The sequence below is a fragment of the Hyperolius riggenbachi genome, chromosome 5, assembly GCF_040937935.1.
Source record: "Hyperolius riggenbachi isolate aHypRig1 chromosome 5, aHypRig1.pri, whole genome shotgun sequence".
NCBI lineage: Eukaryota > Metazoa > Chordata > Amphibia > Anura > Hyperoliidae > Hyperolius > Hyperolius riggenbachi.
This window is the reverse complement of record NC_090650.1, coordinates 406,934,077-406,961,172: the sequence shown is the minus strand read 5'-3', so window position 1 is coordinate 406,961,172 and position 27,096 is coordinate 406,934,077. Positions and strand designations below refer to the sequence as shown.

Below are 27,096 nucleotides of genomic sequence, written 5' to 3'. Positions count from 1 at the left end.
ATAGCTTTTTTTCACACTGCTGCATTGATGAAAAGATAGTTTGGCTGCCACAGACACATCTGTCCTATGAGGTAATGGCTGCCAAATGCAGCATTTCCTGTTAGTGCACCGCTCATTTCAACAGTCAGGCCTGGAACCCACTGAAAACCGCAAACGCAAAACGCAACTGCTAGCGTTTTGTCTGAGCGGTTTGCAAGCGGATTCATGCGCGTTTTTGGTCGTGTTTTGCAACATTGTATTTTGTTCCCTAGCGTTTTGCGTTTTGCGTTTTTACCCTGATTGGTCCTGTGAATTATTTTTCATTTTGTTACAGTGTGCTGAACCGCAAAACGCTAGCAAAACCGCTCAGTTTAGGTTTTGCTGAGCGTTTCCGCTAGCGGTTCAATACTTTACATTGAAGCGCTAACGCTCCCAAAATGCTGCACGTCCTGCGTTTGCGTTTCTGAGAAACGCAAACGCTCCTGTGGAAGTTGCCCCATCCATTAACATTAGCTCAGCGTTTTGGCAAACTGCTAGCGTATCGCAGTGCTGCCAAAACGCTGCCAAAAGCGCTCCTGTGGGTTCCAGCCCTCAGAGTTCAAATTGCCCAGCAAGCTCATGGTGAACCAGAACTCCCACTTCTGATTTTCAACAGTAAGGTAAACCACAAGGAACACTGCTTATGGGTGGAGTTTGGGCTTGAAAGAAATTACACTCACACTTCAAAGCCTGAGGTAGTACATTCATAGAGAGCAGATTTATGGCACAAAGGATCATGGGAAGTCAGCAAATTTATGAGCAAGCTACTGATAATGAATGAGGATTCCCAGTGGTGTATCAATAGGAGGTGCAGACCACATCGGGGGCCCTTTGGTGAAAGAGTATTAGCTTTCTATTGGTCCTGTGCTGGTAATAATGACCTCTATGGATGCTCTAAGTAGTAGTAATCATTACCAAACTGTTCCTCATGCCCTCCTTGCACCTCTGACACTGTGGTTGGTTTTGGTGCGCCTTATCAATTGTTATGTATAGAGTGCTTGGGGAAACCCAATGTAAAACCTGCACTTAGCTATGCCACCACTACTGCCTAACTCTAAACACACACACACACACACACACACACACACACACACACACACACACACACACACACACTTACACTTACACACACTTACACTTACACACACACTTACACACACACACACACACACACACACACACACACACACACACACACACACACACACACACACACACACACACACACTTTCATACACATATGTACACACACAGATACACACGCATACACACACACACATACTTTCATACACATATGCACACACACACAGATACACACGCATACCCACACACATACACACACACACAAACAAACACACACACACTTTCATACACATATGCACACACACAGATACACACGCATACACATACACACACACACACATACTTTCATACACATATGCACACACACAGATACACACGCATACACACACACACACACACACACACACACACACACACACGCATACACACACACACACACGCACGCACGCACGCACGCACGCACGCACGCACGCACACACACACACACACACACACACACACACACACACACACACACACACACACACACACACACACACACACACACACACACACACACACACACACACACACACACACACACACACACACACACACACACACACACACACAGACACACACGCACACCACTCACACACCACTGCAAAAAATGATCATCACTGGACGCCGAAACTATGCGCCAAAAATCAGCACCCCTAACCCCCCTTTCCAATTATAATTATTGGGTGCTGTCTGGCGCCCAGATTTTCCCTTTGCCGCTGGCTTGCCGATATTTTCAACAGAAGTCAATAGCGGCGCCTGAATTGTCAAGCTGCCACATGTGCAGGATTTGTCTCATACGAAAACATAGAGGTCTCACTGCAACAGAGACTTACATACAACACAACACAGAAGGCTAACTGGATTGCCACAAAGTTGTTTACATATTGATTTCCTGTTAAACAATACTAGTTGCCTGGCAGTCCTGCTGATTTGGCTTCAGTAGTCTCTGAATCACACCAAAAACAAGTAGCGATGGGCTCACGGGTAGAAAACTAGTAGAATCCGTGATTCTAATGGCCCATACTCACAGGCTACAATTGTCGCCGCAACACGCGGCGCGCGTGTGTTGCGGCGACAGGTCGCCGGTGAGTATGCGCCGTTGCACGGGCGCGCACCCCGAACTGTCGCTCGTCACTGATGTCGCCAGGCGATTGAACTGCTCAATCGCCTGGCGACAGTTGCCGCCGCAATTCCGCCGCAACTGTCGCTAGTCCGCTTGAGTACGCGGACTAGCGACAGCAACCTCCATTGAGGAATACGGAGCTTCCGGCGGGGGGAGGAGGAACGTCGGCGACAGCTTCCGCCGCACCGCTGGTCCCTCTTCCGCTTGTGTACGCGGAGGGACCTGGCGAGGAGCTGTAGCCGGCCTGTCGTCCACACGCTCACATGTGCTGGCGACAGGCCCAAAAATTTGCCCGTGAGTATGGGCCATAATGAGGCTTAATTGCCTCAAGTGTGTGCATGGGGGAGAGGGGGTTAATTACCCAGACGTCCGGGCGCCTCTATGCGTATCACACGCTCGCACGCATGCAATGGGACGCGTTCCACGACTCAATACCGCGCAATTCCTCCTTCCGGCCGAAGGATGAAGTGCGCGGTATTGACAGATGGTTTCCCTCCTCTGATTGCACCTCTTACACTGAAGGTGTCCTTGGAAGGTTTTGAGGCTCAATACCAATAAAGTGCTTGGGGGCCCCATCTAAAACTTGCACTGTGGCCCATGGCTCCTTAAAGACGCTACTGCTTGTAGACTTGTGGAGTTAAAGGGGCACTATGGCGAAAAATTGTAACATTTAAAATATGTGCAAAATAAACAAATAAGAAGTACCTTTCTTTCCAGAGTAAAATGAGCCATGACTTACTTTTATCCTATGTTGCTGTCACTTACAGTAGGCAGTAGAAATCTGACAAAAGTGACCGGTTTTGGACTAGTCCATCTCTTTATAGGGGATTCTCAGGGATTTATTTATTTTCAAAAGCACTTAGGCCACATACACACATCAGACTATAGTCTTCGGAAAATGAAAGATCACAGACCAATCTTACCACCCTTCATGTAGTATGAGAGCCATACTCTACACAGTCTTTTCTATGGAGCTGAACTCCCCATCAGAAAACAATCTTTGCAAGATGCTGCACACACAGATGCTGTACAGACACAAAAGATCAGTATCTGCAAAAGATCTGTTCCTGCCAAAGATCCGTTCCTGCAAATTGCATTCATAGTCTATGAGATCTGCAGATCATCATATACAGGATCTTCTCAAAAAATTAGCATATTGTGATAAAGTTCATTATTTTCTGTAAAGTACTGATAAACATTAGACTTTCATATATTTTAAATTCAAATATACACAACTGAAGTAGTTCAAGCCTTTTATTGTTTTAATATTGATGATTTTGGCATACAGCTCAGGAAGACCCAAATTTCCTATCTCAAAAAATTAGCATATTTCATCCGACCAATAAAAGAGAAGTGTTTTTAAAACAAAAAAGTCAACCTTCAAATAATTATGTTCAGTTATGCACTCAATACTTGGTCGGGAATCCTTTTGCAGAAATTACTGCTTCAATGCGGCGTGGCATGGAGGCAATCTGCCTGTGGCACTGCTCAGGGGTTATGGAGGCCCAGGGTGCTTCGATAGCGGCCTTAAGCTCATCCAGAGTGTTGGGTCTTGCGTCTCTCAACTTTCTCTTCACAATATCCCACAGATTTTCTATGGGGTTCAGGTTAGGAGAGTTGGCAGGCCAATTGAGCACAGTAATACCATGGTCAGTAAACCATTTACCAGTGGTTTTGGCACTGTGAGTAGGTGCCAGGTCGTGCTGAAAAATGAAATCTTCATCTCCATAAAGCTTTTCAGCAGATGGAAGCATGAACCCACTTTTGAACCAGAAACAGCGGCAGAAGCACCTGACCTGGGCTACAGAGAAGCAGCACTGGACTGTTGCTCAGTGGTCCAAAGTACTTTTTTCGGATGTAAGCAACTTTTACATGTCATTTCGGAAATCAAGGTGCCAGAGTCTGGAGGAAGACTGGGGAGAGGTAAATGCCAAAATGCCTGAAGTCCAGTGTCAAGTACCCAACAGTCAGTGATGTTCTGGGGTGCCATGTCAGCTGCTGGTGTTGGTTCACTGTGTTTTATCAAGGGCAGGGTCAATGCAGCTAGCTATCAGGAGATTTTGGAGCACTTCATGCTTCCATCTGCTGAAAAGCTTTATGGAGATGAAGATTTCATTTTTCAGCACAACCTGGCACCTGCTCACAGTGCCAAAACCACTGGTAAATGATTTACTGGCCATGGTATTACTGTGCTCAATTGGCCTGCCAACTCTCCTGACCTGAACCCCATAGAGAATCTGTGGGATATTTTGAAGAGAAAGTTGAAAGACGCAAGACCCAACACTCTGGATGAGCTTAAGGCCGCTATCGAAGCATCCTGGGCCTCCATAACCCCTGAGCAGTGCCACCGGCTGATTGCCTCCATGACACGTCGCATTGAAGCAGTCATTTCTGCAAAAGGATTCCCGACCAATTATTAAGTGCATAACTGAACATAATTATTTGAAGGTTGACTTTTTTTGTTTTAAAAACACTTTTCTTTTATTGGTCAGATGAAATATGCTAATTTTTTGAGATAGGAAATTTGGGTTTTCATGAGCTGTATGCCAAAATAATCAATATTAAAACAATAAAAGGCTTGAACTACTTCAGTTGTGTGTATCTGAATCTAAAATATATGAAAGTCTAATGTTTATCAGTACATTACAGAAAATAATGAACTTTATCACAATATGCTAATTTTTTGAGAAGATCCTGTACACCTTGTTTAACTGACATTCATCTGCAGATCAGACAATCATCTGCAGATCTGAAAATCCATCCTGGTGGATCTGATCTGCAGATGAATGTCAGTTAAACAAGGTGTGTATGAGGATCTGCAGATATCATAGACTATGAATGCATTTTGCAGGAATGGATCTTTTGCAGGAACAGATCTTTTGCAGATACTGATCTTTTGAATGTGTGCAGCATCTTTGTGTGCAGCATCTTTCTATCTGATGGGGAGTTCAGCTCCATAGAATAGACTGTGTAGAGTATGGCTCTCATACTACATGGAAGGGGGTAAAATTGGTCTGTGATCTTTCATTTTCAAAAGACTAGTGTCTGATTTGTGTATGAGCCTTTAGGGCCCATTTCCACTAGGAGCGATGCGATGCGGCTATATAGCCGCATCACACCGCAGGTGTGCTGAAACACATGCACGGCAATGGAAGAGTTTCCACTGCGTGCATGTTGGGCGCAGCGGTGCGCAGCGATCCGAGAATCTGCAGCATGCTGCAGATTCTTGCACGGCCGCATCCGCCCGCAACCGCGTCCCATCTCCTCCATTGACTTCCGCATCGGGAGATGCAGAAGTGATGCAGCCGGCGGCGGAAGTGATGCGAGCATCATTTTAGTAGTGGAAACCGGCCCTAAGTGATAGGCAGTTGCTCTGTCCAACTGCCAAAAATCTGTGAAGGGAGCAGGGAAGCTGGCCAGCATCATTGACAAGACAAGACAAATAACATTTATCACGCTTTTCTCCTGGCGGACTTAAAGCGCCAGAGCTGCAACCGCTAGGACGTGCTCTATAGGCAGTGTTAGGGAGACTTGCCTAAGGTCTTCTACTGAATAGGTGCTGGCTTACTGAACAGGCAGAGCCAAGATTCGAACCCTGGTCTCCTGTGTCAGTGCCACTACACTATCCAGCCACTATTGTTTAAATCTTTATAAAGATTAGAAGCCTTGCTGAGAATCCCCTATGAACAGATGGACTAGTCCAAAACCTGTCACTTCTGTCAGATTTCTACTACCTACTGTAAGCGACAGCAACATAGGAGAAAAGTAATTTATGGCTCATTTTACTCTGGAAAACATGTACTTCTTATTTGTCTATGTTTGCACATATTTTAAATTTTACAATTTTCGCCATAGTGCCCCTTTAAGCAGAAAAAAAAAACCTGATGTCATCATACACCTCTCCGAACTCCCACCCAGGCCTGCTGTAACCATGCTTTCATGCAATGTTCATCTATGGAGACTTGTTATATAGTTTTTTTTCAGTGTAGGAGTGAGAGAATTTAAGTGGTTTTTTTTTTGTTATATATTTTATACAGATAATAGATAAGATGTTTAGTATATTTTCAACCCACAAACCCAGAATTTAGCTTTGAAATTAGTGGCATGATGGGAAGCAATATTTAAAACCACCCAGCTGTTTTTCCTTTATAATTATGCCACAAGAGTATATCTCCATCTGCCCCCTTCTAGCCTTCTTTAGAATAAAAGGAAAACGAATGCTGAAGAATTAGCAGCTTTCTAAACTAAGGAGATAATATGTGAAACTTTACTTGTTTTTTTCAGTGTACACTCAGAAGTTTTACCAAATGCTGGTGGTATTGCTAGGCATCCGTATGTATACGTCACCGGTAAGTTGAGTGCAGGGTGAGCCGAATGTTGGCTCTCCCTGCTTACGCAAAACTACCCATTGGCGTTGAATTCTAGTCACCCTCCGAGTTATAGCAACTTGGAGGGAGATGTAATTTGGGGTCTGGAAACCGGCGGGGTCCCAAATTACCCTTACGGGCTCCACACAGTATCACATTACTGCTACGGGGCACCTAGTTTCGGCGCCAAATATCCCTGCTTCAATTGCTAGGGCCCGGCACAGGTGGCACATGCCCCAGGTGACCCGGGTTAACAGCTGCCGCAGTCAGTTGCTATTACTGTTGCTGTTTTACTGCAATATTGCATTTTGAGATGTGGGCAAGGAGCTGAATATTATATTTAATTTAGCGAATATAATTTATCTTGTTTTAACCACTTGAGGACCACAGGCTTAAACCCCCCTAGTGACCAGGCCATTTTTTACAAAATAGGCCACTGCTGCTTTACGGGCTCGCTGCAAGGCGGCACAACTCAGCACACAAGTGATTCCTCCCCTCCGCCTTTTCTGCCCACCAACAGAGCTTTCTGTTGGTAGGCTGTGATCACTCCCCCAATGTTTATTTTTTTTATTTCTCTAATATTTATTTGTTTAATTTCATATTGCATTTCCCATTTTTTAATAATTTTTTTCCCTGACCCTCCCTCCCTCCGCCAGCCAATCAGCGTGATCGGCTGTCATGGGCTTCGGAACGCTTCTCTGCCGCTCAGGGGGACAGCCGTAGATCGCAGCGCTGTACCATGTAAATAGACGGCAGTTTCAACAGTCTCCTAGCGGCGATTAACGCTGGGAGGCTGATGACGGAGCGGGGCTCCTTCATTCAAGCAGGGATGCGTGCGCGATCCCCTGCAAACTCCGCCCCACACCAATTGGCATGGAGAGGTCCTGGGGCTGCCGCTCCGCTCACGCCAATCGGCGTGAAGCGGACGTTAAGCAGTTAAGAAACATGAAGTGAGAGAGCTAGGGAAACTGCCATATTTATTTTCGTTTAGGCTGCTTTCACAGTGGGACGTTACAGGCGCACGTTAGAGCAGCCTGTAACGCAGCCCACCGCACAGCAATGAAAAATCAATGGGCTGTTCACAGTGCCCACGTTGCGTTACATTGTAACGCTGCACGTTCGTTTGAAGTGCAGCGTACTGTGCGTTCTAGCGGCTCAAGCCGCGTTAGACTGTTTGCACATGCTCAGTATGAGTTTTCTTTTTAATTTCAGGGGCGGAGAGGAGGCGGGGAAAGGCCGCTACGTAGCCAGGCACATGGCTACTTGACATTCACTGCACTTCTTGGAGCGGCCGCGGATTGGCTGGCGGGACCACGTGATGCGGAGAGCTCCGCTCACGTGGTCTCCGCAGCGCCTCCGACAGAGCAGGCGCACCAAGAGCTGCTTGTAACGCGGCTCTTGGTATAACGTCCCCTAAACGCAACGTCTTGGTGAGAAAGCAGCCTAAAACTGTACACATTGCCTGGCTGTCCTGCTGATCCTCTGCCTCTAATACTATTAGCCATAGCCCCTGAACAAGCATGCAGCCGATCAGGTGTTTCTGACATTATTGTCAGATCTGACAAGATTAGCTGCATGCTTGTTTCTGGTGTTATTCAGACACTGCTGCAGCCAAATAGACTTGCAGGGCTTCCAGGCAACTGGTATTGTTTAAAAAGAAAATAAATATGGCAGCCTCCATATTCTCCTCACTGCATTTAATAAGTATGTATGTTCCCATCTTATTCAAGCCCACCTAATAACACAAGTACCCTGTCACTTTCTTTGAGATAGAAAGGAGGAGCAGAGTCATGAAACTGGGTGGGCGTGGATAGGAGGGGTATGGTGGATAGGAGGGGTATGGTGGATAGGATGGGTATGGTGGATAGGAGGGGTATGGTGGATAGGAGGGGTATGGTGGATAGGAGGGGTATGGTGGATAGGAGGGGTATGGTGGATAGGAGGGATATGGTGGATAGGAGGGGTATGGTGGATAGGAGGGGTATGGTGGATAGGAGGGGTATGGTGAATATGAGAGGTGTGGTGGATAGGAGGGGTATGGTGGATAGGAGGGGTATGGTGGATAGGAGGGGTATGGTGGATAGGAGGGGTATGGTGAATAGGAGGGGTATGGTGGATAGGAGGGGTATGGTGGATAGGAGGGGTATGGTGGATAGGAGGGGTATGGTGGATAGGAGGGGTATGGTGGATAGGAGGGGTATGGTGGATAGGAGGGGTATGGTGGATAGGAGGGATATGGTCTTTGCTTTCGAGGTAAAGTTGGATGGAGATTTTTGCTTTTGGCCCTCGATTGGGAATACACAGGTCAATTTTGCCGCTCAATTCCGCGCCTGATCGTTTTCCGCGCTTCATTCTGAGGGCAATTCTCTTATCTTCCATTTGTTTTTCTTATCTTTTCCCATTGTCCTCTATGCAGAATTGAGCGCAGAAACGATCGGGCGGGAGATCGGACATGTCGGAAATTATCTATCGAGCCATCTAAATGGCTCAGAATTGAGCCGTGTATTCCCAGAATAAGGGCCGTTTTTAAAGCCAATGGGTACCAATCTAAAAATAAAAAAGTCAGATACTCACCTAAGGAGAGGGAAGGCTCGGCCCTAATGAGCCTTCCCTCTCCTCTCCCGGTGCCCTCGGTGATGCGCTGGCTCCCCCGTTCGCGTCCGCCGCCGCAGGGACTTCTGAGGTCTTCGGGAGCACTCGGGCTTCCGAAGACGGGCCGCTCCATACTACGTACGCGCGAGTGCGTCATAGAGGGCGCTCGCGCATGCATACTATGGAGCGGCCCCGTCCTCGGGAGCCCGAGTGCTCCCGAAGGCTTCCGAAACATCCCTTCGGCAGCGAAAGTGGCAGTATTTGACCGAACTGGTCGAATACTGCTACGGGGGATCCTGCGCTGGACCGGGCACCGGGAGAGGAGAGGGAAATCTTATTAGGACAGAGCCTTCCCTCTCCTTAGGTAAGTATCTGCCTTTTTTATTTTTAAATGGGTAAACATTCACTTTAACTGAAAAATGTGATCCTATTGTGTTTCTCCTATTTGCCACCCCAGCAAAGGTGCTGTGATACCGCCGCGATTCTGCTGCAATCCGATAAGTGTACGGGCACGATTATAATGCGTTTGCGATTTGCGACAGGAGTGGGAAAATATTGAGCATTGTCATATTAAGGAAAAATCGACAGCGGCGCAATTGCTATGCGGTTTTTCACCTATAGAAGAACGACAATTGGGATCGAGGAATTCAAGTTGTAAACGCAGCACACTAGTGGAAACGTCCCGGCGCCGGTTCCTTCAGTATAAACTGTACCTGATTTTTGCGGTCTGCGATCTGATCGCAGTCGGAAGGCAAAGCGAACTTAGTGGAAAATAGCCCCAATACTTAAGGCAATAAAATGGAGGTGGTCTTGGGAGAGTTTTTAACAAGCTCTCCAGGGCAATTTTAATTAAAAAATATATAATTCTGCATCAGATTTACTTTAACAGTCACTTTAAAATGAGATTTTGGATAGTAAAATTGTAGCCATTCCCAGAAAAATAAACGGTCTCTTATTATGGCCTCATGCCTGTCATCCACCATTCACACATGTCTGGGGATTGCACTGTGGCTCCCATGTGTGGCCGTGCTGCCTGATGCTACGTACACACATGTGACAACGATCGTTCGTTAAGAACGACGAACGAACTTTTAATTGATGAAAGAACGACTTAAGTAAAGGTAGTTTTAAAATGTGTGTAACGATCTGATCGTTAGAACGAACGTTACATCACAGAAAGCAACTATTGCGCCTGCGCATAAAAATGAGAAGTTCCATGGAGAAATAGTGAAATGCGCATGTCAAGCCTAGTACGAACGACTGTCTCCAACGATGTACTACTTTTGCAAACGATCGTCGTTGGTTAAAATCCGCCGAGACAGAACTTTCTTTTGTAGCGATTTGGCTCGTTCGTCGTTTGCCTTAATAGTCGGTGGTTCGTTTTTTGTAACGATCGTCGTTGGTAAAGATCGGGGAACGATCGTTACAAACGACTATAGTCGCATGTGTGTACGCACCTTGACCCTCTGCTTGTCTAAGTGGAGACGCAGCGCAGTCACTGACCTCTAGGGGTGCAAGTTCCTGCTGTGCATTTATACAATACAACTAATCATTATTATCACTTAGCACCATCATCCTCTGCAGCACTACACAACATTAGATATTAAGATAAGCAAATTCATACAAAGTGTTCAGCGGAAGACTCAGATGGGAAGTGGTAGCATGTAAATCAATTGTGATCTACAACTTTTTCTCCCAGGGTGACAAAGATTTGCATATCACAGAGGAACTGCATCACAATCAGTAGCTGATACCTCCGTTCCCATGAGAAATCTTTACCTTTTCTCAAATAGATCATCAGGGGGGATCTGTATGGCTGATATTGTGGTAAACCCCTCCCACAGTGTGATGTCAGGACCTAGGTCCTGATGATTTCCTGTCTTCGCTCCTCATTGCATTGTGGGAAATAACAGCTTTTTCCAACTGCCAAACAACCAGTATATCCCTCTGTGCATATGTATATCTATAACAAAACAACCTTTAAGGGCCCGTTTCCACTAGAAGCGGTGCGATGTGGCTACATAGCTGCATCGCATCACGTTCGCCAATGGAAAAGGGCCCTTAGACTAGCGCAATGTTAATGTTTGTGGTTATAAATAATGGCAGTCGGTGCTGTCTAGTTTTTTTCTTGTCTGCCAGTAGTAGTGACCTGCAGGCTCATTGGGGATCAAAGAACATGGTGACTATCAATCATTTCTTGATCTCTCTCTTTTTTTTTTTAAACTTCTCACTTTGCAATGTATTGATTTATTTTTTCCCCTTTTCACTAAAGTTCCTTTTTAAGGGTGCATACACACATCAGACTATAGTCTTTGGAAAATGAAAGATCACAGACCAATTTTACCCCATTCCATGTAGTATGAGAGCCACACCTACACAGTCTATTCTATGGAGCTGCACTCCCCATCAGATAAAATCTTTGCAAGATGCTGCACACACAGATGCTGTACACATGCAACAGATCAGTATCTGCAAAAGATCCGTTCCTGCAAAATGCATTCAAAGGGCTTGATTCACAAAGCGGTGCTAACCTACTTAGCACGTCTAAAGTCTTTAGATGTGCTAACCAGGGTGCTAAGTAGGTTAGCACTGGATTTCTCAATCAGATCACGCGCTAACTTTGCGCGCGCAAAGTTTTACGCGCGCAAAGTCTTATGCGCGCTAAGTCCCATAGGCTTTAATGGACACTTCGCGCGGAGCGCCCTGCGCTCTGTGCAGTGCGCACGTAAAGTTTTACGCGCATAAAGTTTTGCGCGCATAAAGTTTTACGCGCGAAAACTCTTTTAGACGTGCTAAGGGGGTTTTCACAGGCGTGCTAACAGTTAGCACCGCTTTGTGAATCAAGCTCATAGTCTACGATATCTGCATATCCTCATACACACCTTGTTTAACAGACAATCATCTGCAGATCTGAAGATCCATCCTGGTGGATCTGATCTGCAGATGAATGTTTGTTAAACAAGGTGTGTATGAGGATCTGCAGATATCATAGACTATGAATGCATTTTGCAGGAACAGATCTTTTGCAGATACTGATCTGTTGCATGTGTACAGCATCTGTGTGTGCAGCATCTTGCAAAGATTTTTATCTGATGGGGAGTTCAGTTCAATAGAATAGACTAGAGTATGGCTCTCATACTACATGGAAGGGGGTAAGATTGGTCTGTGATCTTTCATTAATCTTTAAAGTGTGACCACAGCTTCAGGGTCCTGGAGACAAGTCTGGGCCAGAACACCATCTGCTTGGAGTTTGGAGGTTAGGACGGTCCGCCTCCTTCACCCTCTTTTCCTTACACCTTCATAGTAACAGAATACATCTCTATCCCTTAGGGTGGGTTTACACTAGGGCACAAATGCCGCATATGCGTAAACATTGCAGTTAGCGCATTCGCTCAGGATGGCGTCATTCCCATTGGCTGCTGTGTTTCTGTTGCCACCTGTCTACTCACCTGTCCACGGGTACTTTTGCCGCTTCTCCTGTCGTCTGCTCTGTTCACGCTCACCCGGAAACCAGGAAGCATGGGGTTTTCTGTTGGTGTTTAAAAATAACATGTGAATCCTACCTAGCAACAGCGAGGATTCTCATTGGTCGAACGCTCCCGGCGATGGAAGTGCAACGTGGGTGTGGTAGAACTTCTGTTATAGTTACCCTGTTTTGTGGCCCCTGCAGTATTCTGTATCAGGCTATAGTGGAAAGTGGGCGGGTGCGTACGTCATACGTCAGTCAGAGACCCATGAGTCGTGGTCAGTGGGCGGGCTGTCAGCGAGTTGTTGCCTGCTCACTATCTGCACGCTATTCTGGGCCTGCCTAGATTACCTCAAAAGCACCAGCCAGTGAGACCTGCTTCCTGTGAAGCTGCTGCCTGATTACTGAGGGAATTGCCTGTCATCTGTGACTTGCTTGTGCATGGCTGCAATGCTACAGTATCATCCATGCTGCACAGACATGTGGGCAGAGGAGCTCACTATCAGTACAGTACCTGCATTAGCTGGTGAGATATGCTTCCTGTGCAAGCTGTTGCATGATTATTGCTTGCAAATCCCTGCATAGTTGAACACTGTACATTTTGATCTAACTTAAACATTGTCTGTGCTCGCTTGCTGAAGCATTGAAAAGAAAAATGACTCCCAAATATTGACTGAATTAAGATACAGTACCATAGTATACTATATTTATGACAATTTCTGATATAGTAAACTTCTGATATAGTAAACCACTTTTCCCGGGCCCTTAGAGGTTACTATAACCACATAACGACCGCCCCCAGCCGATGGGCGGCGGCAAAGTCTGGGCCCAAACGACCGCAATACGCCCATCGGCGGGGGCGGCTGCGGGAGTGGCTATGCGGCGATCGCGTCATTCGTGACGCGATCAGCCGCCGGGGACTGGCTCCGCCCCCCGTTCGCCGTAACCCGCCGGCCGTTCGGAAGCGCCGGCGGGTTACTGGCATCCGGATCGCCGCTGCAACAGTGTATAATAGGCTTTGTAATGTATACAAAGCCTATTATACTGGCTGCCTCCTGCCCTGGTGGTCCCAGTGTCCGAGGGACCACCAGGGCAGGCTGCAGCCACCCTAGTCTGCACCCAAGCACACTGATTTCCCCCCCCCCTGCCCCCTGATCGCCCACAGCACCCCTCAGACCCCCCCCTGCCCACCCCCCAGACCACTGTTTGCACCCAGTCACCCTCCTAATCACCCATCAATCACTCCCTGTCACTATCTGTCAACGCTATTTTTTTTTTAAGTCCCTAATCTGCCCCCTACTCCCTCCTGATCACCCCCCCACCCCTCAGATTCTCCCCAGACCCCCCCCAGACCCCCCCCCCCCCGTGTACTGTATGCATCTATCCCCCCTGATCACCTGTCAATCACCTGTCAATCACCTGTCAATCACCCGTCAATCACCCCCTGTCACTGCCACCCATCAATCAGCCCCTGATCTGCCCCTTGCGGGCAATCTGATCACCCCCCCACACCAATAGATCGCCCGCAGATCCGACATCAGATCACCTCCCAAATCCATTGTTTACATCTATTCTCTCCTCTAAACACCCACTAATTACCCATCAATCACCCCCTATCACCACCTGTCACTGTTACCCATCAGATTAGACCCTAATCTGCCCCTTGCGGGCACCCAATCACCTGCCCACACGCTCAGATTGCCCTCAGACCCCCCCCTTATCAATTCGCCCGTGCAATATTTACATCTGTTCTCCCCTGTAATAACCCACTGATTACCTGTCAATCACCCATCAATCACCCCCTGTCACTGCCACCCATCAATCACCCCCTGTCACTGCCACCCATCAATCAGCCCCTAACCTGCCCCTTGCGGGCAATCTGATCACCCACCCACACCAATAGATCGCCCGCAGATCCGACATCAGATCACCTCCCAAATCCATTGTTTACATCTATTCTCTCCTCTAAACACCCACTAATTACCCATCAATCACCCCCTATCACCACCTGTCACTGTTACCCATCAGATTAGACCCTAATCTGCCCCTTGCGGGCACCCAATCACCCGCCCACACCTCAGAACGCCCTCAGACCCCAGCCCTGATCACCTCGCCAGTGCATTGCTTGCATCTATTTCCCCCCTCTAATCACACCTTGAGACACCCATCAATCACCTCCTGTCACCCCCTAGCACACCTACCCATCAGATCAGGCCCTAATTTGCCCCGTGTGGGCTCCTGATCACTCGGCCAAACCCTCAGATCCCCCTCAGACCCCCTTCCGATCACCTCCCCAGTGCATTGATTGCATCTATTTTCCCCTCTAACCGCCCCCTGAGACACCCATCAATCACCTCCTGTCACCCCCCTAGCACTCCTATCCATCAGATCAGGCCCAATACATCCTGTCATCTAAGAGGCCACCCTGCTTATGACCGATTCCACAAAATTTGCCCCCTCATAGACCACCTGTCATCAAAATTTGCAGATGCTTATACCCCTGAACAGTCATTTTGAGAAATTTGGTTTCCAGACTACTCACAGTTTTGGGCCCGTAAAATGCCAGGGCAGTATAGGAACCCCACAAGTGACCCCATTTTAGAAAGAAGACACCCCAAGGTATTCTGTTAGGTGTATGATGAGTTCATAGAATATTTTATTTTTTGTCAAAAGTTAGCGGAAATTGGATTGTTATTGTTTTTTTCACAAAGTGTCATTTTTCACTAACTTGTGAGAAAAAATAAAATCTTCTATGAACTCACCATACCCCTAACGGAATACCTTGGGGTGTCTTCTTTCTAAAATGGGGTCACTTGTGGGGTTCCTATACTGCCCTGGCATTTTAGGGGCCCTAAACCGTGAGGAGTAGTCTAGAAAACAAATGCCTCAAAATGACCTGTGAATAGGACGTTGGGCCCCTTAGCGCACCTAGGCTGCAAAAAAGTGTCACACATGTGGTATCGCCATACTCAGGAGAAGTAGTATAATGTGTTTTGTGGTGTATTTTTACACATACCCATGCTGGGTGGGAGAAATCTCTCTGTAAATGGACAATTGTGTGTAAAAAAAATCAAAAATGTGTCATTTACAGAGATATTTCTCCCACCCAGCATGGTTATATGTAAAAATACACCACAAAACACATTATACTACTTCTTCTGAGTACGGCGATACCACATGTGTGACACTTTTTTGCAGCCTAACTGTGCTAAGGGGCCCAAAGTCCAATGAGTACCTTTAGGATTTCACAGGTCATTTTGAGACATTTGGGTTCAAGACTACTCCTCACGGTTTAGGGCCCCTAAAATGCCAGGGCAGTATAGGAACCCCACAAGTGACCCCATTTTAGAAAGAAGACACCCCAAGGTATTCTTTTAGGTGTATGATGAGTTCATAGAAGATTTTATTTTTTGTCACAAGTTAGCGGAAATTGATATGTATTGTTTTTTTTTTCACAAAGTGTCATTTTCCGCTAACTTGTGACAAAAAAAAAATCTTCTATGAACTCACCATACTCCTAACAGAATACCTTGGGGTGTCTTCTTTCTAAAATGGGGTCACTTGTGGGGTTCCTATACTGCCCTGGCATTTTAGGGGCCCTAAACCGTGAGGAGTAGTCTAGAATCCAAATGCCTCAAAATGACCTGTGAATAGGACGTTAGGCCCCTTAGCGCACCTAGGTTGCAAAAAAGTGTCACACATGTGGTATCGCCGTACTCAGAAGAAGTAGTATAATGTGTTTTGGGGTGTATTTTTATACATACCCATGCTGGGTGGGAGAAATCTCTCTGTAAATGGACAATTGTGTGTAAAAAAAATCAAATAATTGTCATTTACAGAGATATTTCTCCCACCCAGCATGGGTATGTGTAAAAATACACCCCAAAACACATTATACTACTTCTCCTGAGTACGGCGGTACCACATGTGTGGCACTTTTTTGCACCCTAAGTGCGCTAAGGGGCCCAAAGTCCAATGAGTACCTTTAGGATTTCACAGGTCATTTTGCCACATTTGGTTTCAAGACTACTCCTCACGGTTTAGGGCCCCTAAAATGCCAGGGCAGTATAGGAACCCCACAAATGACTCCATTTTAGAAAGAAGACACCCCAAGGTATTCCGTTAGGAGAATGGCGAGTTCATAGAAGATTTTATTTTTTGTCACAAGTTAGCGGAAAATGACACTTTGTGAAAAAAAACAATTACAATCAATTTCCGCTAACTTGTGACAAAAAAAAAAAATCTTCTATGAACTCACCATACATCTAACGGAATACCTTGGGGTGTCTTCTTTCTAAAATGGGGTAATTTGTGGGGTTCCTATACTGTCCTGGCATTTTAGGGGCCCTAAACCGTGAGGAGTAGTCTTGAAACGAAATTTCTCAAAATGACCTGTGAAATCCTAAAGGTACTCATTGGACTTTGGGCCCCTTAGCGCAGTTAGGGTGCAAAAAAGTGCCACACATGTGGTATCGCCGTACTCAGGAGAAGTAGTATAATGTGTTTTGGGGTGTATTTTTCCACATACCCATGCTGAGTGGGAGAAATATCTCTATAAATAGACAATTGTGTGTAAAAAAAATAAAAAAATTGTCATTTACGGAGATATTTCTCCCACCCAGCATGTGTATGTGTAAAAATACACCCCAAAACACATTATACTACTTTTCCTGAGTACGGCAATACCACATGTGTGGCACTTTTTTGCGGCCTAACTGCGCTAAGGGGCCCAAAGTCCAATGAGCATCTTTAGGCTTTACAGGGGTGCTTACAATTAGGCACCCCCCAAATGCCAGGACAGTAAACACACCCCACAAATGACCCCATTCTGGAAAGTAGACACTTCAAGGTATTCAGAGAGGAGCATAGTGAGTCCGTGGCAGATTTCATTTTTTTTTGTCGCAAGTTAGAAGAAATGGAAACTTTATTTTTTTTTTTTTTTTGTCACAAACTGTCATTTTCCGCTAACTTGTGACAAAAAATAAAATCTTCTATGAACTCACCATGCCTCTCACTGAATACTTTGGGATGTCTTCTTTCCAAAATGGGGTCATTTGGGGGGTATTTGTACTATCCTGGAATTTTAGCCCCTCATGAAACATGACAGGTGCGCAGAAAAGTCAGAGATGCTTGAAAATGGGAAAATTCACTTTTGGCACCATAGTTTGTAAACGCTATAACTTTTACCCAATCCAATAAATATACACTGAATGTTTTTTTTTTTATCAAAGACATGTAGCAGAATAACTTTCGCGCTCAAATGTATAGGAAATTTTACTTTATTTGAAAAATGTCAGCACAGAAAGTTAAAAAAGTCATTTTTTTGACAAAATTCATGTCTTTTTTGATGAATATAATAAAAAGTAAAACTCGCAGCAGCAATCAAATAGCATCAAAAGAAAGCTGTATTAGTGACAAGAAAAGGAGGTAAAATTCATTTAGGTGGTAGGTTTTATGACCGAGCAATAAACCGTGAAAGCTGCAGTGGTCTGAATGGAGAAAAAGGCTCTGGTCCTTAAGGGGCGAAAAGACTGTGGTCCCGAAGTGGATAAAGGGATTCCACTGTAATGCCATTTTACTCAGTTGCTGTTCATGTTATAGTTCTTTTTTGTGTGTTTTTCAAATTTCAAGTGTCCGATGTTTGTGGTTTATTTTATGTGGTAAAATAAAAAAAGTTTTACGTTGCGGAGTTGTCGCCTTGAGACGCTTCAGATCGCCTTGTGTCGATTGTGTAGATTAACATGTCTCTGGTAAGTCTGCTAGTGTCCTAATGATTGTTACAAAATACAGTTATACTAAATCCACTCTGTGGTGGCTATTACGAAGTATTATCCTTAAGGCCTCTTTCACAATGGGACGTTAAAGTAGCACGTTAGAAAATGTTTTAACATGGACTAACACACAGCAATAGTAAGTCTGTGCGACATTCACAGTGCACACGTTGCGTTGTGTGTAACGTGTAGCAATATTTAGAAAGTGCTGCATGCTGTGCGTTTAGCAATAAATCTGCTGCGTTGTGTGTGTTGCACATGTTCAGTAATGTTTTTTTTTTTTAATGTATTGCATGTGCCGTTTTCGTTCCATCACTGTGCGACGAAAACGGCGCACCAAACGCAGGGCTAAAGAATGTACTATAACGTCCAAGTTATAGTCTTTCAATGCGTTGCGTTAGGGGCACGTTATGCGACCTTAACGTCGCACCAAACGCAACGTCCCACTGTGAAAGTGGCCTGAGGCTGGTTTTACAGTAGAACATTGCATTTTAGGGGACGTTATGGTCGCATAACGTGCCCCTAACGCAACGCTTGGTGCTCTCTGATGTGGACGTCAGAGTGAGCCGCATTGTGCAGCTCACTCTGGCGTCCGTGATGCGTACTCTTGGACGCATGCGGCATCACGTGGTCCCGCCCGGCCAATCGCCGCACAGAGCGGCCGCTCCAGGAAGTAAACACTGCACTTCACTGAGTGCAGTGAATATTAATTAGCCATGTGCCCGGCCGCTCTCCGCTCCTCCCCAACATTACTGAGCATGTGCAAGCAGTCTAACGCGGCTCTGCTGCTTATAAAGTACTGCATGCAGTACGTTGTCTTATGGCGCAGCGTTATTAAGTAACGCAACGTGGGCACTGTGAACAGCCCATTGATTTTTCATTGCTGTGTGGTGGGGTGCGTTACAGGCTGCTCTAACGTGCGCCTGTAACGTCCCACTGTGAAACCAGCCTAAATCATAGCATCCAGCGCCAACCATATATGATCACTTCCCAATGGAACATTGATCAGTTAGCAGTAATTTATACCAACACCCTATCTGCTTAATGTATTATTGGATGAAAACAGAAATATGATCAATAACTGAGGCTGTCGATCCTCCACTATTTCTACCCCCGCCTACTTGAGGTAAAGTTTCCAACGTGCACAGTGGCTGGATAGTGTACTGTTTAAGGGCCTCTGTCACAGGAGACCGGGGTTAGAATCTCGGCTCTTCCTGTTCAGTAAGCCAGCACCTATTCAGTGAGGAGACCTCGGGCAAGACTCCCTAACACTGCTACTGCCTATAGACTGCCTACAGAGCGCATCCTAGTGGCTGCAGCTCTGGTGTTTGAGTCTGCCAGGAGAAAAGCCTGATATAAACGTTAATTGCCTTGTCATTTGTCACCTTATTGTTTGATAAACTGTCCAAAATGTATCACAAGTTGATCAATGTAGTGTAGTTTGCCTTCTTAAAACAGAAGGTATTTGCGATACTTCATCTTTAAGTGAGCAACTATAGTTACCCAGAAAGCATCACTACTGAATATGCTAATCTTCTCTTTATGCCCCTGATGCCAGGCTTACATGCAGATCCTCTGGTGTATAGCAAGCCTATAGCTATGCACACACGTCACGTGTTTTTCCAGACAATTTCCCGACGATTGATGACTTTTTGAGCGGCGATTGATAGTTTCCATGATATTGCAACGTGGGACACATGACCACGCAAACGTTGCTTAGCGTCGCACCGCAATAAAGACCGTCATGGCAGATCAGATCGCTAAGATCCCCGATGACTCCCATGCAAAGTACTGCGATCGCTTGAAGTCTTGTTCGCTTCCGACGTGTAGAGTTGCGTGACGTCGTGCATACCCGCCGGCAGAAAGAAGCCTTCGCTTGACGACCGTTGTTAAGGGGATGTCGCAGGGCTCATCGGGTGGTGAGTACCGGGTTTGAAGCTTATAAAATCTGCTTGTGTTGGAAGGGAGAGATTCCTGACAGATTTGATCAAAGTGATCAAATACCCCTAAAAACTTGATACATGTACAGACACCCCAAATTTCCAAACCACTCTGCTCCAATGGCTAATATTTACATGTATTGCACACAGACCATTGCTTTTCCATTGCTGCCAACTCAGAATAAAAACATACAGATACATTAATTGGCTTTCCCTAAAAATTGGCCTTATACCTAGAACACACGATGAGATTTCCTACCAGATCGATTATTTCCAACATGTCCGATCTGGTTTCCGATCGATTTTCCATAGAAGTGAATGGAAAATCGGTCAGAAATCAGATTGGACATGTTCGAAACAATCGATCTGTCAGGAAATCTGTCAGAAAATCTCAGTGTGTACCTAGAAGTAGACTATGATAGACACTTTGCTATGGTAGGGATTAGATTGTGAGCCCCTTCGAGGAACAGTTGACAAGACAATATACTCTGTACAGCGCTGCAGAAGATGTCAGAACTATATAAATACTAATTAATAAAAAAGCAACCTCTTAATAACTTACATTGTTTTCAGTTAGCCGCATAATAATCTGACCTTGTTTCACAGCTGTGACTCTTCTACAAGAAATCTGGGCAAACTTTTTTTTTTTTTTCTTTTTTTTTTTAGCCCAAAGCACATCCCATTTCTTTCCCGTCCCCCATACAATAATTTGTTCAAGCTCAATCATCATAAAAAACAAAAAAACTAAAATCTAATAATAAATACCCTTTCAGTAGACATAGTAATTAAAAAATACATTTTCCAATGATTTTTCAGGGCAAACTTATTGGGGTCACCTCCTTTCAGACCTTTGGAAGGAGGCACTAATCAGATAACTGCAGCAATAACTGGATCAGAAGGTCGGGGTAGCCCACATCGCAGTGGGGACAGTACCAAAAATTATATTTAAAGTGTTTTGTTCTTATCTTTAACCCATCAAGCAGTATGTAAAAGATGGACTCTGGCCTAAAAATAATGTTAGATTATTGCTGAAAAAAAAGTGCTAAACGTGAAACCACAAAGAAGTAAATCAATGAATATGTAATTTAATTTTTATTAAAACACACCGATAAATAATAATAATAATAATAAAAAAAATAAAGAAAAGAAAGATTCCCGTGGCATACCCCTCCCCCGAGCCATTAACAAGCACCAGCCCTTCATAGCAACATTCTAACCTAAGGCAAAAAATAATTAACTTTTTAACATGCAAAGTAAAAAATAAAAAAAAATAAGAAAAAAAGTTTATTTTTTTAAATATTTAATATTTATACACTTTATGTTTTCTAAATTTCCCTACAGAAAAGAAAAAATCAGTGAAACAAATAAATAACGACGTCGTTATCTTCTCCAGTTTACTCACTTTTTAATATGCCCCTCACTTCTCTGAATCCAATTTCATTCAGCTCATAAAATATACCCAAACAAACATGTACACACTGTTACCAAGCAGAGAACAAGAAAAACAATGGAGCAAGTGCAGACGACACACAAGACCCGGCCCCTGCTTCCTGCTTTTTCTTTTTGAGGATTTACAAACTTTGCACAGCAGCAGCAGAAGCAGCAGCAACCTGTGCCTGGCCTTGCAGAACACAATGCAACTTGGAAATGAAGTGGAGCACAGGGGGCTGGATGTGGTGGCTGCTCCTCATTGCTCCCCTCCTCCTCCTCTCCCTCCCCTTGTCGTGCTGGGCTCTCTGCTGCTGCTGCTTCTGCTGCTGTCTGGATAGGAGCTGGGCTTGCAGCCTGTGCAGTCAGGGGGTGGTGCCTCTCTCTGCTTAAGGCTCCTTTGATATTAATAGTGTTGGTGTCTTGAAACTGACGTAATGCTAGCAGGCTGAGGTCCTGACAAGCGATAACATTGCTGATAAAGAGCTGATCTTCTGCAATCTAGTCTCCTCCAGCCCTGGCCAGGGATCTTCTTTATTAAACCCCACAGCATCCAGATCTGTCTTCTCCCCCCCCCCCCCCTCCTCCTCCACCTCCTTTTCCTAGCCCCCCACTCCTTGTTCCTGTCTGTGTCTCTGCAACTCAGACATACACACACTGGGGGGGAACAGGAAACCTAAGTCTTCTCTCTCCCCCCCAGCACCAGAATCAGAGATCAACTCTGCAACCAACAAGGAAGCGTTACATGGATCTCGTTGGAAGTCCACCATCTTTCAGATTGCTGCTGCTGCTGAGGTTATTGCAGATCAATCAACAGGTAAGAGGAGGGGGGTGGGGGGAGCAAATCCAGCAAAAGGGATCAGGGCAGCAAAGCAAAAGAAAGATCTATCTCTCTCTCTCTCTTGCTTTCTTTTTCCTTTGCTAGCTAGCGACGTCAATATTATTGCATGCGTGGTGTGAGCCTGGGACCTACAGAGAAAGACAGAGAGAGAGGGGAGAGAGAAACAGAGAGAGAGAGAGAAAGAGTGCATGTGCAGCCTGAGCAAAATGTGGTACTTGCCAACTGTCCCTCATGTGCACGATTAGTCCCGACTATTGCTGAATGATCCTTGGAAATTGCAGCGTTTATCAACTTTGCCATCTAATTATTTTATTTTTAATGCTACAGTTTTGTTTGTTGTTGTCTTGTTTTTTTTTTAAGTAAATATTTAAAAAAAAAATAATAAAAAGTATATTTTAATTCAGTGTGCCGTAACGGGGCTTGTAGTCTAACGTTTTCCCGTGGGCCAGCGATAAGTTGGTAGTTCGATGTCACCCGGTGGGACGTTATCGTGATAAAGTTGCCTGGCCGCAGCGACCCGGCAGCGAAGCGTCACCAGAAATTATCTTAAGGTGTAATAAACGTGGAGGACCTTAAGCCAAACAAGTGCCTTTTTTTTTCTCATTACACCCAAAGGAAAGAGGAGGGTGAAATATTTCTTCTCACGTTTCACGTGCATGGGAGATTTTTTTTTTTCATTGCATGTTGGGTCAAAAAGTACGAGACGTGAAAATTGCCTACTTCAGTCTCCCTGTAGCCATCTGGCTCTTTCTGCTGATGTCCTGGTCCAATTGGTGTGAGCCCTGTCTGCACCAGGAGGGTCAAGTTCACACAGAAGAAGAGAGAATAGGAAAGAGGACTTTACTGTTTTGCTTTTTTTTTTTCTTTGAGTTTGTTGTTGCTCAGTTGAAGGAACTTCCAGGTCATTTTTTTCCCTCTTCTTAAAGGAGCAAGTCACTGTTTTGTCACGAGAAGTATCGTAAGATGGATGTGATTTTATTTTTCCTCTCTTGTTAAAAAAATTGAAAAGCCAAGCTCTCGACTTGATCATCTGGTTGCTTAAATACTTTGGTTACGACTGTTGGTGCAGCTGACCATGAAACTCAGGGGGACCAAAGGACAATGATGACTTCTAGTAAGTTTGAAAACTTTTTGCTTGCTGTGGGGGAGGAGGAGGGGAATGATGTGGATGCAGAAAATCTGAATCCTTTTTATATTCGTTTTTTTTTTCTAGAATCGTACTTTGATTTTTGTTTTTTACAAAGTGATGGTTGGAGCTGTGAGCTTCTGTGACTTAATATTCAGGTTTTTTTTCTGACTTTATGAATGCAAGGCAAGGTTATGTTATCCACTCATTCATACAGTGCTAGTTATATTTTTTTTCTTTTAGTTTTTGTGTTTGAATGATCTCGGCAGTTCTTTTCTGTCTCCCATGCAGCCTGGAAGAATTTGCCTTTCTGCACATGCTTTGGAATGAATCATTACCCCATTCTTAATCCCTTTTATTCTTTTTTTTATGCTGATAAAAGAGGAGACATTGAAAAGGGTCCTAAATTAACAAATCAGCAGAATGCCTACTCTAAACCTCTGTGTTCTTTTATTTGGTTTTTTTTTTTTTTTTTTAAATCAGGCACTAAGTCTGTAAAGTAAATATTAAATTCAACTGTGTGACTAGGCCTCGGTGCAATTTGTGTTGCTGTGTGAGATGGCTTTGAGTCCACACACAGCTCCCTTTCCTGGTGAGGACAAAGTGTTTTAACAGTTGCAAAGTGTTGAAAAGTTGTGGGCTTGTTACATCTCAAGATGATGAAGTTGTGCTGCAAGTAAGGGGGGGGGGGGGGGTAGAAAAAAAAGTCTTGATGCTAATCAGGACCCAGAACGTCTAATCACACCACCACTAGCCTGGAAATGTATTTTTAAAACTTGTGTAAATATACTGTGCAGCAAGGAGCTGAGGTCAGAGGGATGCAAGAGAGCATTCCATTGGGGACCTGTATGGAAACTGTACATATGACTAAATCACAGAGGCAGTCTTTATTTCATCAAGAGCAGATAAGTTTAAAAAAAAATCACAAGGAAACTCTTAATCACTGTCTGAGTAAATAGTGTCAAATTATTATATTATTTATTTTGGTTAAAGAAACTCCAGGAATGCAAAATGTCATTACACGAACAGTTGAAGCACATTAATGCAACTGTGGGTTTTAAGATCAAAATGCATTCTGGGAAAACAAAAATATTAAAAATTTCTGGGGAAAAAAATAACATTATCTCTGTACTACGTTTGACTGGCTAAATAAGACTTTAATCTAGAGAAGAAGCAGTTTTTGTGCCATTAATTATATGCTGTGGGTATCTCGATGCATTTACAGCACAGTCTACATGTGTCATACATATACAAAGGTTAATTATTTAGGTCGTTGTGTAAACATTCAGCTGGTACAAACTATCTCCTGTAGCCACGAACGATGACATGACTGTCTGGAAATGACACCAACCTACTTGATTTCTTTTCCAGTGGTCGAGTTTTTTTTTTTTTTAAACTTTCTGACGTGGCTAATGCAAACACTGCCTTCTAAAGCTTATCTTTGTGTTCACTTCTTCTTTTTTCCTCCACATTGATTCATTTGGGATTTGTAACAGTCTAAACTTGGCCTTGAGGTCGGACGGTGGCCTGCTTGGCTGGGCTGAGGCCTAAGCCAGCAATTGATGGGTTAAGGCCACCACCTGGAGGCCTGTGACTTCCGCCAGGCCTCAAGTTTTCAACTTTATACGTAAGAGGGAAAAAAAATCAGTGCTAAGATATCAGATTTGTAAAATTTGTAAAAACTAGGTTGGCATCACATGTGTGTGGAAAGGAGACAAATGCCACGCCGACTGCCCTTATATTAAAAAGCAAACATGTAGTAAAAATACCATTCCTGTCTTAGGGACGTAGTTTGATGAGGAGATTCTGCATGGAGGTGAAACAGCCCATTCATTCAATCAGCTGACAACTTTCCAATATATGTTTGCCTTTGCCTAATTTACTTTCCACAGGACATCTATTGTGGTAGTCTGGATTCGATTTTTGGCAGCTGTGGACAACTGTAAACGCAGACGTTTTTGTCCCAAATATTACACCTCACAAGTCAAATTGGAGTTTATAACGCTAGACAGATACTTTAACATCGAGGACATTACATTTTCCATATGCTGCTCGACGGGGCTCCTGTCTGGTCATGTACTCCAGCAAAATCCTCTTTAACTCCTCTTTGATTTGGAATGGGTTTGGTCTCCTTAGGCAAGGAATAGGTTAAAGTTTTCCTCTATACTTTTATTTCAACCCCTAAGTGAGACTCTTGGCTCTAGGACCTGTTTTAAAGGTAGAACGATATCCGCACACCAAACTCTACTAGACTGTCTTGACCACAGGAGGGAAAAAGTTGTTTAAACAAGCACTTGCATTGTCTGTCTACTCCAGGGTTTTGACTTAGGTGTCTAATAAAATAATGGAAAATAGTACAGTCCTTTCCAGTTGTGTGACATTTGAAAATCTGTAAATGCAGTAAACGCTGGGGTGACGGTTAATGAAATTTGAATTACACAGAAGTGTTTAGCATAAGATTTTGCCTTATGCCAAACCTCAATGTATGTGCTAGACAGTAACAACACTGGTTAAACTATGATAACTTGATGCAAAATGTAGTCAGTTAGTTTCAATCATGCCGAATAATTCACAGCTTTCATCCTTACTGGTTGAACTTCATGGACCAATGTCTTTGTAGCAAACATATCAACTATGTAGCTATGTAACGGTACTAATATAATGACCCAAAATAAATTGTGTGGTACACTGAGCAAAATATAGGTAATACGATTCAATGACAGATTTTATTAGGACAAAACAACCTTATAATACTCCACCAATTATAAACAGTTGGGAAGAAACAAGAGGCCACCAAAGAAAATGTAAAGCGTACCTATTACGTTGGCGGTAGAGTGCCCCAACTTGGCACTTTTCGTCAGTGTTCTTCTAAAAAAAGAACGTGGAACTGGCGCTCAGAGAAACTTTATTCATTATGGCTGTATGATTTTTGCTTAATGGAACCTAAACTTTGTTCCTTTCAGTTTTCGATTTACTTTTGGCTAAAATATATTTTTTTACTTTTTTTTCAAATCTCTAATAAAACATTCGAGACTGAGCTATAAGCAGTAATCATTCGTTTTTGAAATTAAAAAGTAAATTGTTTATTTTGTACAACTTATCCCTAATGCATAAGAAGTATCCATAGATCTTGAAACTAAATTACCAAAGATAATGAGGGTACCACTGCTTCATAATAAAGGACTAACATTATAATATACTCTAGATCAGGGTCTTTGCTGTTGGAAAAGTTTTCATTGGGGTTCAGTTATAGCTTTCAAGGGTGACATCTGACTGAGGGAAAAGATTCATTGGGCCCG

At 44.3% G+C, this 27,096-nt stretch overlaps 1 protein-coding gene and 1 long non-coding RNA gene across 8 annotated transcripts in view; one reads left to right on the top strand and one right to left on the bottom strand.

The window, feature by feature from the left end:
- The window catches only part of TRPS1 (transcriptional repressor GATA binding 1), a 415,290-nt gene that overhangs the window by 13,421 nt on the left and 374,773 nt on the right, over positions 1 to 27,096 (top strand). For 2 of the 7 annotated variants that reach the window (XM_068237935.1, XM_068237933.1), the window contains exon 3: positions 22,531 to 22,647. The exons of 3 other annotated variants lie outside the window; for them this stretch is intronic. The gene's annotated coding sequence lies outside the window, so the exon portion shown is untranslated. Of the gene's footprint in view, positions 1 to 5,894; positions 6,006 to 22,440; positions 22,648 to 27,096 lie in introns of those variants that run through there. 2 more of the 7 variants (XM_068237934.1, XM_068237942.1) reach the window with 2 other exon arrangements.
- Positions 1 to 27,096, bottom strand: part of LOC137519147 (uncharacterized) — an 82,883-nt gene that overhangs the window by 42,227 nt on the left and 13,560 nt on the right. The gene's annotated exons all lie outside the window — the stretch shown is intronic.